General features: G+C 51.4%; 1 long non-coding RNA gene and 1 other non-coding gene across 4 annotated transcripts; one reads left to right on the top strand and one right to left on the bottom strand.

The window, feature by feature from the left end:
• Positions 1–5,134: 5,134 nt before the first annotated feature.
• Positions 5,135–14,036, bottom strand: LOC132246463 (uncharacterized). 3 transcript variants are annotated; one of them, XR_009457763.1, is made up of 3 exons: positions 13,711–14,003; positions 5,556–7,479; positions 5,135–5,348 (listed from the first exon to the last, which is right to left on the bottom strand). It is a non-coding gene; the product is annotated as an uncharacterized LOC132246463 (long non-coding RNA). The 3 variants fall into 3 exon arrangements; XR_009457762.1 differs by having other exon boundaries at positions 5,135–5,685; positions 6,149–7,479; positions 13,711–13,999; XR_009457761.1 differs by having other exon boundaries at positions 5,135–7,479; positions 13,711–14,036.
• TRNAA-UGC (transfer RNA alanine (anticodon UGC)) lies at positions 11,626–11,697 on the top strand. Its single transcript has one exon. It is a non-coding gene; the product is annotated as a tRNA-Ala (tRNA).
• Positions 14,037–16,860: the final 2,824 nt, after the last annotated feature.

Genomic DNA, 16,860 nt, shown 5'->3' with positions numbered 1-16,860 from the left:
GGATTTCTCTGGTCAGCCAGGGAAGCCTCCTGGCCTCTTTCCCTCTTTTGCCTCGCTCGGGGATCGTCTTGCTTTGTGCCCGAAGGATCGTTTCCTTAAGGCACAGCCACCCTTCTTGGGCTCCCATCCCTTCAAATCTCCTACTCTGCAGTGCGTCCTTGACTAATCGCCTGAGTTCATTGAAATCAGCTTTCCTAAAGTCTAGCACTTTCACCCTACTAGTTACCTTACCCACTCGACGTCTTATGGGGAATTGTATTATTAGGTGATCACTGTCCCCCAGATGGCTACGGATCTGGAGGTCCGCTACCATGTCATCTCCCGTTGCCAATACCAGATCCAGTATGGCATTCCCCCTAGTGGGACCATGTACCTCCTGAGTCAGGTGGAGGTCCTGTACACAGGTTAGAAACCTGCGTGAGCGGTGGGACTTTGCTGTCTGTGACTCCCAGCAGATGTCCGGGTAGTTTAGGTCCCCCATGACTACCGCCTCTTTAGCTTTTATGGTCTCCGAGATTTGCCTCAGGAGTCCCGCATCTATTTCTTCCCCTTGGTGTGGGGGTCTGTAGCAGACCCCTACCACCAAATCCCTTTCTCCTTGCCCCCCATGTAGCCTAACCCACAATCCTTCTACTTCCTCAACCTTGGATTCTGTCTTGATGAGGGTTGATGTATATTGCTCACTGAAATAGAGCGCAACCCCCCGCCCTTTCTTCCCCAACCTGTCCTTTCTGTACAGTCCTTTCTCTTTGATCACAAAGGTTTTATGTGTAGGCCTTGCTGTATTCCCATCAACACTACAACAACCCTGGTGGGTGCCCTATAAGGAGCTCCACATTTAAGGCACATGGAGAGGGAGCTTTAAGTCTATTGCTGTCTTTGGGGGAGCCAGCAGGACCCTTTCCCATCAAAATACTCATGCTCCTGCCTCCAGAAATCTTTTTGGAAGAGATTGAATGGCCTCAGCCAAAATGCTGGAGCAGCCCCCCAGAACAGACCTGGCAGCATCCTGCCTTCTCTGTGCTCCCTGCGATGCCCACCCCCGTCTCCCCAGCCCCTTCCCGGCTGAACAGCACATCGCCCGCACCCTAGCGCCTCCAGCACTGCCCCCCGGACCAGTTTCCTCCTGTGTAATGTGCAGGCACAGAGCAGGCAGCCGCACTCTGGGCAGGGAAGGGATTTGTGTGACACCAACGACATCTCGGGGCTTCTTCCGTGTGCAACGGGTGGGTCATCTTTCTCTGAAGATGGACTGGAGCAGACAGGGTAACACGGGCCTGGACGGGACCTCCTGGCTCATGCCCACACCCTTCCCAGCACAGGCAATCCCACATATCATCCCATGCTCAAATCTGTCAATCTGCTTCTTAAAATGAGTTGTTCCCTCCCACGGGGAACCTGCTCCAGAGCCTCCTGCTCCGATGGTTACAACCCTTCTTCTCAGCTTCAGCCTGTTTCTATGTGGGACTCCTATTTACTCACTTTTTCTGGAGCTGGCACTCTCCTTTTCTTTTGCATGGCTCTTGGCTCTCTCGGATGTAATCGCAGAGAGCAGTCATCTCCGCTCTCGGTCTGCTTCTCACAAGGTAGGACAAGGCAGTTCCTTTACTCTCCTCTCGTACAGCGGGCTCCCCATTTCTCTGTTCATCCCAGGAAGGTCTGCAAAAGTAATCTGCAGCACACGGTCTTCGATGAGTTACCCGAGCAGCACGTGAGCAGCACAAGGAGGAGAGGGGTTATGGTGGGAATCCAGACTAGGTCGGCTTCCTGAGCCAAGGAAGTTTCTCGCTGGGACCCTCCCAGTCTCTCTCTGACTCCCGGACCAAGATCTGTTCCTTCATGCAAATCTGCTCCCTGCTCCCTGGCTGCTGCTGCCTCGACCTCCCCCACTTACTAGAAACATCATAAAATGAGCCCATGTAGTTGTGAATGTAGCACGGTGATGTAGGTTATGTGAAACACCAGCTAGTCAGGTGGAATCACATTTACTCACAGTGTGTGTCTGCCTCTGCTATCTGCCTCTCTCTCGTGCCTTTGTAGAGACCCCCCAAACAAGTCCCCAGATTTGGCCAAAGCCCACTGTCCCCCATGACAAACATCTCACAAAGGTGTATTTCCCAGGGCACCGGGGGGTATTTCAACTTTTGTTTAGTTTAGAAATGATCTGAAAGTCCAGCACCCTGCAGTGCCATCATCCACTGATTTCCTTCCCTCCGACTGAACCTGGAAGGCAAAATTTGCTCACCGAGTGTCAGGATGGAAGCACACGTGACCCGAGATGACACTCCACATCGCTATGTAGTCATTCTTCTGATTTCCCATCCTCATCAGGATGTCCATGGGGTCCAATGCTTTGTCTACAGAAAGCTGTCACCCTGCAAAGAAGGGCACATGCACCCAAGGGGTCTCAAGAGAAATCAGTTTTGAGTTGAAATGACACCTGATGGAGATTGGTCCTTTACCCGAGATGCCACCCTGAGCTTCTGAATGCTGGGTGAGCAGAGGGGCTCCCAATCATACAGACCTCGGCAAGCAACAGAGGAGGGGATGAATGAGTCTCCACCACGTACAGCAGAGAACTGCTAAGGGGAAGCACTGACAAGTTGTTTTGCCCCTTGGCAAAGGACGTAATGACAGAGCAGGACAAGATGGGACCCAGCAGGCAGCACGAGGAGGACAGTAAAAGAGGAGAGGTCACTCGTTTCTTCCCAAACGATAATTCCTTTCCCTTTTATGAACCTCTGAGCAGGGATGTGGGACAAAGGCTGGATACAAATGGGATTATGTGTGATTAGGGATGACACTTTGCATAGTCCTTAATTCGGAGCTGGGATTGCCCTCACTCATCAATGGGTGTGTGGGTTTAGCTCTTTGCTTAAAGAAAGGGATTCCCTCTGAAGGGGGCACCACACATCTGTCAAGGAATCAGAGGGGAGAAGGCTGCAACCACACATTTTGGAGATGTTTCCTGAATCTGTGCTGGGTTTGTGTATCACGCATTCCCATCCTTCGTTTGCTAATAGTGGGTGTGGAAAGGTGTCTCTGAACCTTTAGTCCTTTCTACACAAAGAGAAGAGGAGGAATATATGTTGACAGTCAAGGGCAGAGAGCTGCTAGGCGGGGAAACAGTGAAAAGCTGCTTTGCCTGTCCAAGAGTACGAGGACAGAGCAGGACAAGGAAGGGCCTGTTAGACTGCGAGTAGCTACTCGAGGGGCTAGCAGAGCTTGCTGACATGCAAACCCTTCATGGAGCACAGATCCAAGCCACACAGAGCCCCGTTGAGCCCAAAGGAGGTTTTTGTCTCAGGTCCTCATCTGACTGTGTCACGCTGACATACCCATAACTACCTCCAATCTTGTAACCTGCACCACACCTGGAAATGGCCTCATCTTCCCCAGGGACATAGGTGGTGGTTAAAGAGCGTATGGCGCTGGAGTTGGAAATGGTGAATCAGTCTGGGACTCCATTCCCTTTGATCCCCTCGCTGTGCCAGAGAAATTGTAGGGCCTTGTCCTGGTTTTGTTGGTCCCAGTGGACACAGCAGTGCCTGTGCTCACCGCTCAGTGTCCGAGAGAGACTGGCAGTGCTGCCCAGAGCCACGGACTTTGCGGGCGCTCGAGTCAGTGGGGCTGCGAGAGGGAACCTGGAAGAATGACAGGAATTAATCTCGTCTCCTCACTGAGCCTCTGGTTTTGTGGCAGACAGGGCAGGACCAAAGGGCAAGAAACTGGAAAAAACACCTGTGGGAAGAGAACCTGAGATTCATAAAGCCCAGGACGTGGCTGACCCTCCCCTTCGGGGTACCCGAGCAGGGTGTGAGCAGCACGAGGAGGAGCGGTGCCCAGGCCACGGTGGGAATCCAGACCAGCGCGCCTTCCCCAGGCAAACAGGTCTCTGGCTCGGACCCGCGGAGTCTCTCTGAACCCCCCAGAGCTGAGATCAGCCCCTTCACGCAAATCTGCCCCTGCTCCCTGCCCACAGGTGCCAGCGGCTCCCCGCTGAGCTTGGCAGGAGGAGCGAGAGTATTCAAGGGGTCAGAAAGTGCAAGCACAGAGGAATTCAGATGTTACCAGGACAAGGGCTGCCTGGGGACCTGCCGGGGGAAGTCAGAGACCTTCAGCCCCCTGCCGTGACAGCTCTAATGAATACGTGTGCACCAGGCCCAGCCTGGACCAGAAATGCCTTCCCCCTGCAGGGGTGTGCTCTGCAGGGCCCGGGGGATGCTAATCCCTCCCTGGCCATTAGACGCCATTTATCACCTTGCACCTGTGGATGCCAGGCACCATCCTTGTCCCAGATGGCCGCAGTGCAAGGCTTAGCGGAGAGCTGCAAGAGGTGCTCTCCAGGCTGCCCGGCTGCCACACGCACATGTGTGCACGCATGTGGCCTCCCCTGCCTGATCGCCCTCCTCCTGCTCCCTCTAGCCCCTTGCATGCTGGAACTCTGCCAGCCTGCATGGGGAACCTGCCATTTCCGGATGTTTTCTTCTTAAAGAGGCAATCTGGGTTTTTCGCCTTAAAATGAGAAAAAGATGGGTTTCACCACATTTGTCCATGGTGAACAGAAAACCTGGATCTGTGCTTACGAGGAGAGAGGCTGAGGGAGCTGGGCTTATTTAGTCTGCAGAAGAGAAGTCTGAGGGGGGATTCAATAGCAGCCTTCAACTCCCTGCAGGGGGGTGCAAAGAGCACGGACCTGCACTGTTCTCAGTGGTGGTTGATGGCCGAACAAGGAGCAATGGGCGAAAGTTGCAGCAAGGGAACTTTAGCTTACATATTAGGAAAAACTCTCACATGGGGAGTAGTAAAACACTAGAGTAGGTTAACCAGAGAGGCTGTGGGATCTACATCCTTGGAGGTTAAGGCCTCGGTAGAGAAAGCTTTGGCTGGGGTGATATAGTTGTGGGTGGGCCTGTTCTAAGCAGGGGGTTGGACTAGACCAGGTGACCTCTTGAGGTCCCTTTCAGCCATCATTGTCTATGATGGCACAAGCCATGTGTCTTACAGGGAAGCTCTTTCCATCCCCATGCCTCAGCCCAATCTGTCTGTCCACTGCAATCTCAGGGGTGTCCCTCCTGCCAGTACTGTGAAGCCCCACTCCTACCCCTTCAGAATAAAACCCATCACGAGCCACTTTTCCTTTATTATATTTTAATATAATCCTCTTGGGTGGAAGCAAAACAAGGCTCAAGCCATTCTCCAGACTGCTGGGGGGCAGGGAACCCAGCAATGGGACAAGGACAGCCCTCACTCCTGCCTAAAATAGACCATTCCAGTACAACCCTCCTCCCATTCATATCAATTAAGTCTCTCTCTCCTGGGAAAGCAGCAGGTGTAGAAGAACAGCTCTAAAAATAAACATGTCTTACATTAGGCCCCCACCCCACATCTTCAAAGTTCAACCCACAACCATGCCTGTGACCCTGCCCCCTCTACAGAGTCCTTTGGGTGTGGGTGCACGTGAAGCTGTGCAGGCAGGTCTCTGAGAGGGGATGGGCAGGTCCTCGAGGAGCCTCCCCACAGCAAGGTCACTCCCGGGGCCAGTTAATGCTGACCTGGCCTGAGGCCTCCAGCACCTCCCACTTGCAGTCGAAGTCGCCGTTGACCTGGCTGATGGACTGCTCCTCCACCACCCAGAGCTGGCAGCTGGTATGCGTATCGCATCATGGCTCACGTTGATAACCGCTGTGAAGAGGAGACAGGAGGCAAAGCATGAGCGGGGTGGGAGGCAAAGCAGAGGCCATTTCCATGCTGAAGGAGAATGGAAAGACCCCACATTTTCCCCATCAGCCACTGCCAGGACAGGGCTGGGCAGTGAAGGTCACGACTGGGACCCAATGGGGACCCTGGCAGGAGGGCACTGCTTGTAGTATATAAACCATCCCGTGGGACCCACGGGCTCACCCCCAGCCAAGTAACTCTTCTGCTTCAATGCAGCCCCTTGACGGGAACCCCATCCATGCCAGCCTGGATCTGACCCATGCACCTATTACTACCTTCCTCTGCCTGACAGATGGGACCCATGAGGCCACCCAAGCCCAGTATCGCCATCCACCCTTGAATCCGATCCATGGGCCCAGTATTCCCCCAACCCCGTCCTCCTCTGACCAGGGCAGTGGACACCTCCCACCATGCTGCTTCCACTCACCTCCATGTATGTGCTGACAGCATCACCCAAGGTATCAATTGACTCAAAGCACAGATGATTTGTGGGTTCATTCTGGGGAAGTGACAGATTCCAAAAAGAAGCCAGGAGTCCTGAGCCACAAAACCTTCCTCCCACCCCCTGCCCTCCTTCCCTCAGCTAGAAACAGGACCCAGGAGTCCTCCCAAACCATGCCCCTCACTATGGCATGCTGGACAGCACTCCTTTCGAAGAGCCAGAGCAGGGCACAACCTGCAAGTCCTGGTCCTCACGCCTGCTCTGCTCTAACTCGCTTCCTTCCCAGAGCAGCGAACCCGACAGAGCCCCATTCCCATCCCCTGCGTCCATCAGGCTCCCTGCAGGTCAGCTCAGCAAACATCACACGGGTTTTCTGCCCCCCTGGCTAGGAAAGAAAAGGACCCTGAGATAAGTGGGGTGAAAGGAGCGTCCAACCCCTTCTCCTTCCCCAAAATGCCAGGATCCAACTTCCCACCCACCTCCCTCCACTAACAGCAGCTCAAGGTCCTGTGCTCCCACCCAGGGGAAGTCTCCGCTCCCTGCCCCAGCTCTCCCCTGCATGGCCGAACCCACGGCACTCCCAGGGCCGCAGCTCCAGCCTCTCCCTGACTTCTTCCTGTGGCCAGCCCTCACTCCTCGATTCCCAGCCTGTCTCCCCTTTGCCTCAGCCCTCACATCCTGATCAGCCCCCTGCACCCTCAGGCCCTAGCTCCTCCATACTCACCCTCTCCCCCCTGCCTGGAAGCCCCAGCCCCACACCTGACAACCTGCAGATCTGCATGGTGAGGGCATGGCTCTCAAGGCTGAAGCGCCCCAGACACTTGTGAGCATCCTGGTAGGGCAGGTGGATTTGTTTCGGCCATGTTCTCCTCTAAATCTGACGTGGTGATCTGGTGCAGAATGACACTAATTCTACAAGGCAGTGAAGTAATAAATCTTGCAGCATTTCATGTTAAGCAAGATAACAGAGAATACCAAAGAGCGGCGGTTCCCCTACTGTAACGCACTTCTTTGATAGTAAAAGGTGTCTCTCTAAAGTACTCTATTGCACATATATGATAGTGGATTTACATGATTCTGCTTATACAAGTTTAAATTATTACACGTTTATAGCTAGACAGTGTCAAGAAAATCCTGAGCCTTACAGTAGAATAGGGTAAGTCCTACCTGGATCTTGTCCATCATCAGGTATGAAAGGCCAGCTTCTTCCTCCTCTTCACTCTCCCCCAAATCTGAACCTCCATCATCTTCACCTTGTTTGTACTCTCCTGGTGGACCAGCTTCATCTTCATCTGCTTCATCCTCCTCATCTCCTTCTGAAAGACAGGTAAATTAATTCCTTACAGCTTTGCTTAAACCTCAAAGGCTTGTTTGTAAATTCATCTTAAATGAGCTTCTGAAATCTGACTCAATTCAGCTACAAAACCTTCTCCAGAAATCTTTAAAAAAAGACAGGACTAGAAGTAACATCCCTCTTTTTCCTCTTTCTATAGGAAGAGAAAACACAGAACTGAATGTGCCACAGCATCGAATATGAGATGATGGGTATGAAAAAAAAAAAAAGCTTTTGGTACCAGCAATAAAATAACTGCTTTTATATAGTTATAGCTCAGTGTAAAGAGGTGTACTCATGTTTTCCTAAGTGCAGCTCTCCTTTAGCTGTGCACAGCATCCATGACTACTCTCTTCGCAAGTGCATTGCCCGCCCCCCCCGCATTACCCAATAGGAGCAGTACGTGATACTGCCCTTCACCTGACACACGTAGCTGATTTGTGCTCCAGCAGTTCCACAGTCACTTTAGTCTGAATTTTCTATTTAGATACTGACTGAATGGCATAACTAATGACTGCATGTTTAGAGAAGTCACCCTCATCATCTTCATCTTTTGAGTTGGGGGCCTCATTACCTTCCTGATCAAATCAATCTAGGTAGGTGATCTCCTGAAGCAGCTCAAAAATCCTTTCCCTGTAATCCTTCAGGTTTGTGATGTCACAGCTGAAGAAGTCCAGGTCTTCAAGTTTTTAAGATTTTGCTAAAAATGAATTAAAATTGCTCACCGAGATGAAATAACTACTTGGTACCTCCAAGTACTGCACTGCTGCCTCCTAAATGTCACTGATTTTGCTGGCTACCTCCCACCACCTCTTCTCCGTTGCTGTTTCCCATCGTACAGAGCTCATTTAAGAAGTCTTCGTGCTGACAGTCAACATCCCTTCCCCATAAGATCAGACACTCTCTCTACACTTCCTTTGAAACAGGTTTGACCCACTTTCCATCCCATTAAAATGTGTGTCTTTGCTTCTGGATGCCCCAAAAGTACATGTGTCTTCAGAAATACCATCCTATAATCACCCAGGGAGATGCAAAGCTCTCCCATTCTCTGAGGTCAGCACAGCCAACTGTCCCAGCGCCAGTCCTGCCATGCCTGGTGCACAGACAGTTTTCCATGGCCTGAATGGGGCAGCTGTGGATGTGACGATAGAGGTAATTCTGCTTAGAGTAGATCTGGGTTCTGCAGTCCATTGTAGTCACTAGTTGGCCTGTGTGAGTAGGAAGCTTTGGAGCCGCCTCGGAGACCCGGCCATAGGGTATAATGGGGAATGAATGAAATATCTACAGCTGTGTTTTTTGTCTGATTTGGGTGAAACTTGCAGGGGTGGCAGCCCCTGTTGAGAGCATGAAGCCTGCCACGTTTCAAGAAGATCGGTGCAGGGGCTCGGGGGAACTGCACCCCACATTCTTGAAAGCAAAACTCATGTCACGTGTATGTGTTACACCACAGCGGGGTGAAAGCTGCAGGGCTGGTAGCCTTGCCGAGGCCATGAAGCCTGCCAAGCTTCAAGACGATTGGTGCAGGGTTTTGGGGGGAACTGCACCTCGAGCTGCTGACAGGCAAAACTCGTGACATAGATGACCGTGTGTGTTAAGGTGCAGTGAGCTGAAAACTGCAGTGATGGTGGCCCCTGCTGAGGCCACGAAGCCTGCCAGCTGTCGAGGGATCGATGCAGGGCTTCTGGGCTCGGGGGCCTGCACCTCTGGCTGCTGACAGGCAAAACTCGTGACATGGGTGCTTGTGCAACTGCGTCTGTTTTGAGGCATGGGACCTGGGATCACCGCAGGCCTGGCTGCTACCAGTTACCGATTAATCATGATTCCCTCAGGGACCGGCTCAATACACAGCACCAAGAACAATCCACTGCCCCAAGACAGACGCCGTCAGTGCACTTAACAAAAGATGAAGCCTCTTCAGACAATCTACAGGAAAACCTGTCTCAGTTCTGCGCATCTCCATTTGATTTTGTAAGTATGAGTGCCTTGAGGCTGGCCACAACCAAAATGGCTCAGGATTAAAAAGTTAAGAGAAAATGTCAAGATGCCGTTTCATAGACACCTTGTTGTAAAAGGAAGGGAATTGGAAAAAAAGAAAATAAAACCCCATAATTTCAAGATGGCTCCTACGTGTCTGGTTATTCCTTAAAACTTGATGTTTTTCCTGGTTGTTAATCCATTTCTTGAGATGTTCCAAACCAGATAACCCCTGGTCACTGAGAAAGGTCATTCATTTAAACTGAAACTGTTTGTATAACAGGATTTTCCCTGTCACTTATGGCTTGGGACCCTCTTCATTTACACAATTAAAAGAATGCTTTGAAGAGGCTGGACTAAGGGGATAAGAAAGGTGTAAAGCAGCAAACAGGGTGCTTCAAGAGAGAAAAATCTCTCTGACACCACCCGCTGTTGTTCCCAAGAAGCTGGCAGAAACAGATCCTCTCCCTTCAAGGATCGTGCTGGGAACTTTGCTTGTCATCAAATCACCGGAGTGCCTGGGAACAGTGACACCCCAGCTCTCGCTCTCTCTTTCTCCCTCTTTCTCTCTTTTTGTCTCTAGGCATAGCTTTCTGAACCTAAATTGTATTAGTTAAGCTTCAGCTTAGTTTCCCCAAATACTCAATTAAACCAGGGGAATATTGTAATTGTTTTCTTTGTTTCCCCTTGCATGTCTATTACTACTAGTACCATTATAAAACTCATATGCTTCACAATAAATAACTTTTATAGTGAAACTGGTGGTAACTGGATGCATTTTTCCTTCTCTACTTCCCTTCCTCACTTGCTCTGCAGCAACGGTTCTTTTACCTAAGCCAAAGATCCCTGTGAAGCCCAGAAATACTGTGGGGTCCGCTCATCAAGAGGCTACCACTACTAGGACAGTTAGGGCAAAAGATTGGGACGTGCTGAGTTTGAGACACGTAAGAGGATCAGCTTGTATAGGCTGATGGACCCACTTTGGCTCAGGCGTGCCCTAATGAACTGAAAGCTGGCCCATGAGGGTGTCAGCTGGACACCCAGCCGCATTCAGAGGGATTCTGTTCACTGTGTGCTGGTGTCTGACTGCAGTGTAGTGTTACCTTAATGAACTGATTCCTGGCATGTGAAGGTGTCAGCCTGATAAACCTGGCCAGGTCAGGCATGTCATGTTAGTGTGTGTGTGTGCGCACGCGCGTGTGTGTGCGCGCGCGCGTGTGTGTGTGTGTGTGCATGCGCACTTGACTGATTTAGTGGCTGGAGGAACCCAGCCCCACTGAAATGGAGTCCTGCAAGATAGCTCCACTGGGGGTGAGGACTTGCAGAAGGCAGAGATACAGTCCGTACAGAAACACAGGTAACACAAGGAGCACATTGATAGAATTGCAAAGACCCTAGAAATGTACCCCTAATAAATGAGCACACCCCAAAGTGACAGGCAAATCTGGTAACAGCTGGGATTATGGCTGGAAATCCATTTTGGGCCACCCCACACCATCTGGGCCAGGCAAGACATTGGTCATCAATTCAGTCTGCAATCTCAGCCCAAATGCCGGGTCTTTAGTCAAGCATGTATACTTAGTACCATGGGAATGGGGGGCTGTTAGTTGGCAGCCTGGCATGAAGAAACCACGCTCTGGTCTGGGCCAGACTGGTCAGTGGTGTCCGGGAGAGTCCTCCGGTGCCATAGAGACATGGTGTGGGGTGGCCCAAGAAGGATTTCCATCTCTAATCCCAGCACACAAGAAATTCCTTCCTTGAGCCTGTCTACTTAGTACAGTGGGGATGGGGGAACCGGCCCAAACAGTATTTCCAGCCATAACCCCAGTCCAAAACCAGGTCTTTATTTGGGTCCATGTACTTAGTACAGTGGGCATGGGGGGCTGTCAGTTGGCAGCTTGGCACACAAAAACTGCACTCTGGGCCAGGCAAGACTCTGGTTGGGGGGTGTGGGATTGTATCCAGTGCCACAGAGGCATGGTGTGGGGTGGCCCAAAGAGGATTTCCTGTTGACAACCTAGCCCAAAACCCAGTTCCTTATTCAAACCCATAAATTTAGGACACTATTTGCAGGGGCTGCCAGTTCATGGTCTGGCACAGCCAAACCATGTCTTCAGTCAGGCAGGACAGCAAGGGAGTGGTTAAGCTTCTGAAAGGGGATGTAGCTCAGTGGTAGAGCGTATGCTTTGCATGTATGAGGTCCTGGGTTCAATCCCCAGCATCTCTACTTTTCATGGGGCAGCAGGGCAGGCCCTACAAAGAGAAGCTAGAAGGCCTGAACCTATTCAGCCTCCACAGGAGAAGGCTGAGAGGGGAACTGATAGCAATTTACAAACTCACTATGGGGGACCAGAGAGAATTGAGGGAGGCTCTGTTCCCCCCAGGCACCACCCAGGGTTACTAGGAATAAAACCCTCCAATTGTTAGAGAAAAGGTTCAGGCTGGACACCAGGAAACATTACCCTACACTTAGGGCTGCCAGGCTCTGGAATGGGCTCCCAAGGGAGGTGGTACTCTCCTACCTTGGGCATCTTCAAGAGGAGGCTGGGGTGATATGATCCTGCACCCATTCCTGCCTGAGGGAAGGAGTCAGACCTGATCAGCTGTTTAGGTCCCTTCCGACCCTAAGTACTATGATACTATGACTCTGGTCAGGGAAGAGCAGGAGAGTCCCCTGGTGCAACGGGGGTGTGCTGAGGTAGCCCAGAACAGATTTCCAACCATAATCCCAGCCCAAGATCCACTTCCTTACTCAAACCCACATACTTAGTACTGTGGCTGGGGGAGCTGTCCGCTGGCATCCTGGCAGGGCCAAACCACGAGTTGGGCCAGGCAAGCTGTGGTCAGGGGAGTCCACTGGTACCACAGAGTGATAACGCAGGGTGGCCCAACAAGCATTTCCATCTCTAATCCCAGCCCAAATCCCACTTCTTTATTCAGACCCCTGTAGTTAGTGGTGTCTGGGCAGACTATCAGCTGGCAGCCAGGCACAGCCAAACCATTTCCTGGGATGGGCAGGACTCTGCGCAGATAACCAGGAGAGTCCCATGTGCCACAGAGGCATGGCGTGGGCTGGCCCAAGAAGGATTTCTAGCCATGATCCCAGCCCTAAATCCGGGTCCTTATTTCGGTCCATATACTCAGCACAGAAACTGGCACGCTGTCAGTTCGCAGTCTATCACGGGCAAGCCGTGTTTTGGGTTGGGCAAGACTGGTGAGAGATGTCCAGCAGAGTCCCCGATGGCGCACAGGTCTGTCATGGGGTGGCCCAAGAAGGATTTCTGGCTAAAATCGCAGCCCCAAAACTAGTTCCTAACTCACGCCCATATATTTAGTACAGGGGCGGGGGGGTGTCAGCTGGCAGCCAGCACGGCCAAACCGCACTTTGGGCCGGGCAACGCTGTGGTCAAGGTGCTCTGGGACAGTCCCCTGTGGCACCAACAGGCAGTTTGGGGTGGCCCAAGAAGTATTTTGCCCCATAATCCCATCCTAATCTGACCTTTATATTTGATACAGAATATTATTTTACATATTCATTAGCAAATATGTAATGAAATTCTATTTAAGATGTGTAATTCATTAACAACAAGCTTCGATTGGGTGTAGATTAGTTTTGAAAAAGGAACTGGGAAGAAGCAATCAACTTCAGCCTCGTAGGTGGGATGGAGGAGCCAGGGCCCGCAGGCAACTTTGGGCTTCTCCCCAGCCCCCCAAAAAGCAGCCATAGACCTATTTATTTATGTAGTTATTTTTAAAAGGATTTTTACCTCCCCCAAAAACTCACCCCCGACACAACCAAGAAATGCACGGAGGGCGAATTGCAGCGGGTGACCCAGTCTCAGAGTTAACTGAAGAAAAGGGGAGGTGAAAAGAAAAGTTGTTCACCTCCATCGAGTGCAGAAAACACACCGGCTTTCAAAAACAGGAACACTATATAGCCAGTCACAATAATTACAATACTATATAAAGAATAATTATGATATAGCAGTACGGCAATAATAATGATTAGCTGATGCCCAGCCCAGTCGGGTTTCTAGCTCCCGTTCAACTGTTTTAAAAGAAGCTGGATATGCAGAGCGCGTTTTGCGAGCCCAACAGATTTTACAAATAATTTCATTAATGTCATGATAATAATGTTAAAAATCATCTTATTAACGTCATGATAATCATGCACCGTTAGAATGAGAAATAATTAGACTAGTAAGCAACATGAACGTTAATTAGCACTATGTAAACTTACAATAATTAGTGAACAGCCACGTGCAAAAGGTAACACTAAGCACCCGGAGGCGCCGAGGAGGGGGCTCCCCGGATGTTTTGGGGCTGGGGTCGGGAGGGAAGGAGCAGGCGGCCCCGGGGCTCCCGCATGCCGGCTCGGGGCACGTGCAGCGCCGTGTAGGCGGGCGGGCGGCTCCCCGCTGCCTCCCCGGGCGCATCCCGAGCCCCTGCCCGAGCCCGGAGCTGCGCCCCGCCCCGCCCCGCCCCGCAACTCAGAACCCCGCGCTCCTCCGCGGCCGCTCCCGCACTGCGGGTCCCGCACACGGCGCAGGCGCGCCCTCGCCCAGGCCACGCCCCCCAGGCCGGAGCTCCGCGCTCCAACACAGCCACGCCCGCACTGCGCCTCCCCGGCACGTCGCGAGCGCTCCCTCGCCCAGGCCACGCCCCCCCCTCGGCCGGCGGGGCGGGGCCGGGGCCGGGGCAAGGGCGGGCGCTGCCTCTTTCATACCCGCGTTTATTGGTGGATAGGCGCTGGGCGCCGCAGCAGCTAATTGGGTGTGGCGGACGTCCCTCCGGCCTGAGAGCTTTTAAATATGACCGTAGGCCGCCTTTTTCCGGCACGCGGTCGGGGGACTCGGTTGCGGGCTCGTGCTCCGCTGGTTCCGCGGGCGCCGGGACTGGGCGGGGTCCGGCCTGCAGGCGCGGAGCAGGAAGTGTGTCCCCAGCACCCGAGGGTCCCCCAGCCCTGCTGCGGCAGCGCGGCTGTGCGGAGGGCGCTTTCCTTAGTCACAGCTACAGTTAATTCGTGGATTAAACTCTTTACTCCCGGTAGATGCTGCGGCCCGGTGGCGGGGTGCCGGACGACAGTGGCCGTGTCAGCGCTGCACGCGCGAGGCGTGAGCTGGGCGGTCGCGTAGGAGCTCAGCGAGTTCAGACCGGTCTGAGCTGTCGGGGCTTTCTTAGCAGCAGGAAAAACAATTTTTCCTTGTCAAAAATTCGAGTGAAACGAGTGTTTCTGAGGGGGCTGCCCGTGAGCTAGGAAGGGGGAGGGCCGCTGGCCTCGCTCTCTAGACTAGAGTTCATCACCGAGGCGGGAAGGTAACCAGAGACGGTTTGAAAAGACAAGCACAGCGCAGCGGCGCGCGTGTCCGTGAGGAGGCTGCGAAGCGACGCGGCCGACAGCCGGGTCTGCCGCTTCTCTCGTGTCGAAACCGAAAGGTCCAGCGAGGCGCTCGACCGTGCCAGCCCTGGAGCAGCAAGTGGGGAAAATAAACATTGCCATTACACTGAATTTGTCATAGTCAAGATTTGCTCTCCACTTCCGTGACTTGAAAGAGACCCCCTTGACTCTTAACCGCTCGCTCCAAACTGCGCGTGCCAGTGTACCCCAGCCGTACAGGGACTGTTTTGCTTGTGCGTTGCTCGGCGGAAAGCTGCTTTTAAGGGAAGGAGCCATGGCTTCAGCATGCGATCTCTAACACAAGGCATTGCTATTAATGAGGAACTTGAAGCCATACCACAGAGCAAATCACAGATAGTACCTTACGCTCTGAGGAGGTTGAATTTTATTTATTTATTTATTTATTTACTATTTTTAAGCATTTCTTTTTAAAATGTGAATTGGAAGTTTTATCTAAACAAGATGGGCCAGAATGTCCTGTTTTCCCCACACCTAGCTGTTGACGAATAAAGAGCAGCCAGGAGAAAAATGACTTTGTGGGGGGGATGGGCAATGGAGAGTGGCGTTCTTGGTAGTGCCAGGGACTAGTACGATCAGAGAACCTAGATGATAAATGCCTTAGCGGTAATGACTGCAAGCTCGTATCAGGTGTAACGGTGAAGCAGTGCGAAGCCTGTAGGGAGAGAGAATATGGTCAGGGTTACCCAAGCAACAAAGCTTTAATGCCAGAAATGAGGAGGCTGCAGTAGGTAGTGGGCCACGAAGACCTAGACAGCAGTCAATAATGTGGGTATCGAAGTAAAAAAAAAAGGTTTTAGTGATTACTCCAAAGAAGGCAGCAGGTTTTGCCATGATCTGATACAAGGGTCCGGAACGGCGGTTCTGAACCTTTTTCAGTTGACGTACCCCTTGGTCTCAGAGTGAGACTTCACGTACCCCCTTTCTATGGGAAATTAATTTTTATGTCAAACTACGTGTACTCGTGTATTATAAAAACAGCAAGATACTCATACAAAGACTTCATTTTAAACAAGCTTTATTTATTCCATGCACATAAAAAGTTGTGCAAAAAACCACCACTTGGTGTCAAATGGCAAAACATGCCCAAACTTATTAGTGCAAACAGTGCTGCTGCTTACTATCAACCAACATTTTAATTCTAGGCGACATTTTCGAGACGGCCACATGCACGTCATGTTCAGCTTTCAGTTTGTTCCTCGCTTTGGTTTTTGCAAAAAGCACTGAAAATCGCGACTCGCAGAGATGGGTTGCAACAAACGGAGTTAGAACTTGGTAAGCTCGCTTGGTCCGAGTGGGATATGCCTCCCCAAGTCTGCACCAGAATGGATCCAATTTCATTGATTCAAAATTGACACGGAGTTTCTGATTATTGCACAAATCAAGTAGCTCATCTTTTGCCAGGTCGGCACCACTAATTTGTTCGAGAGAAGCGGTAAAGAGGCTCCTTACCCAAATGTCAGCTACCTGAATAGTTGCAATAATTCCTTCTGTGGTGACTTTCAGATTTTCAAGATGCGTAATAATACTCGCGGGGTGTAGGTTGTATTCGTGTTGGTCTTCATTCCATCCAGGAAGAGCACACGCCAATTGCTGAAACTTCCTCAGCCTGACAAGGGGTTTTTGAACCCAAAAGCTTACTTAAAATTTTTTTCCCAACTATTTAAGTTGGTCTAACAAAAGGTCAGATTCACCCAAAGAACCTTGTCTGCCTAATAATACTCTCACGAATTCTTGGTTCCCCTGGATGCACTGGATCTAAAGTGATTTCATCAAAGAGAGGAAAATTGGCAAAGTTACTGGAATCCCTCTCCTTCCCCAGAGAGCCAACTTCTCTTGAAAGGATTTGATTTTTTTGTCCTCCAAGATAGTCACTTCTCCACCTTGGACTGAAATGTTCAATGAGTTTGGACTGAAATGTTCAATGAGTTTAGAATTCTGAACACATCTGCGAGGTATGCCAAACAACCCACA

Source organism: Alligator mississippiensis, chromosome 16 (assembly GCF_030867095.1).
Source record: "Alligator mississippiensis isolate rAllMis1 chromosome 16, rAllMis1, whole genome shotgun sequence".
In the NCBI taxonomy this organism is placed as follows: Eukaryota; Metazoa; Chordata; order Crocodylia; family Alligatoridae; genus Alligator; species Alligator mississippiensis.
The sequence above is the reverse complement of the archived record's forward strand: the minus strand, read 5'-3'. Positions and strand labels throughout refer to the sequence as shown.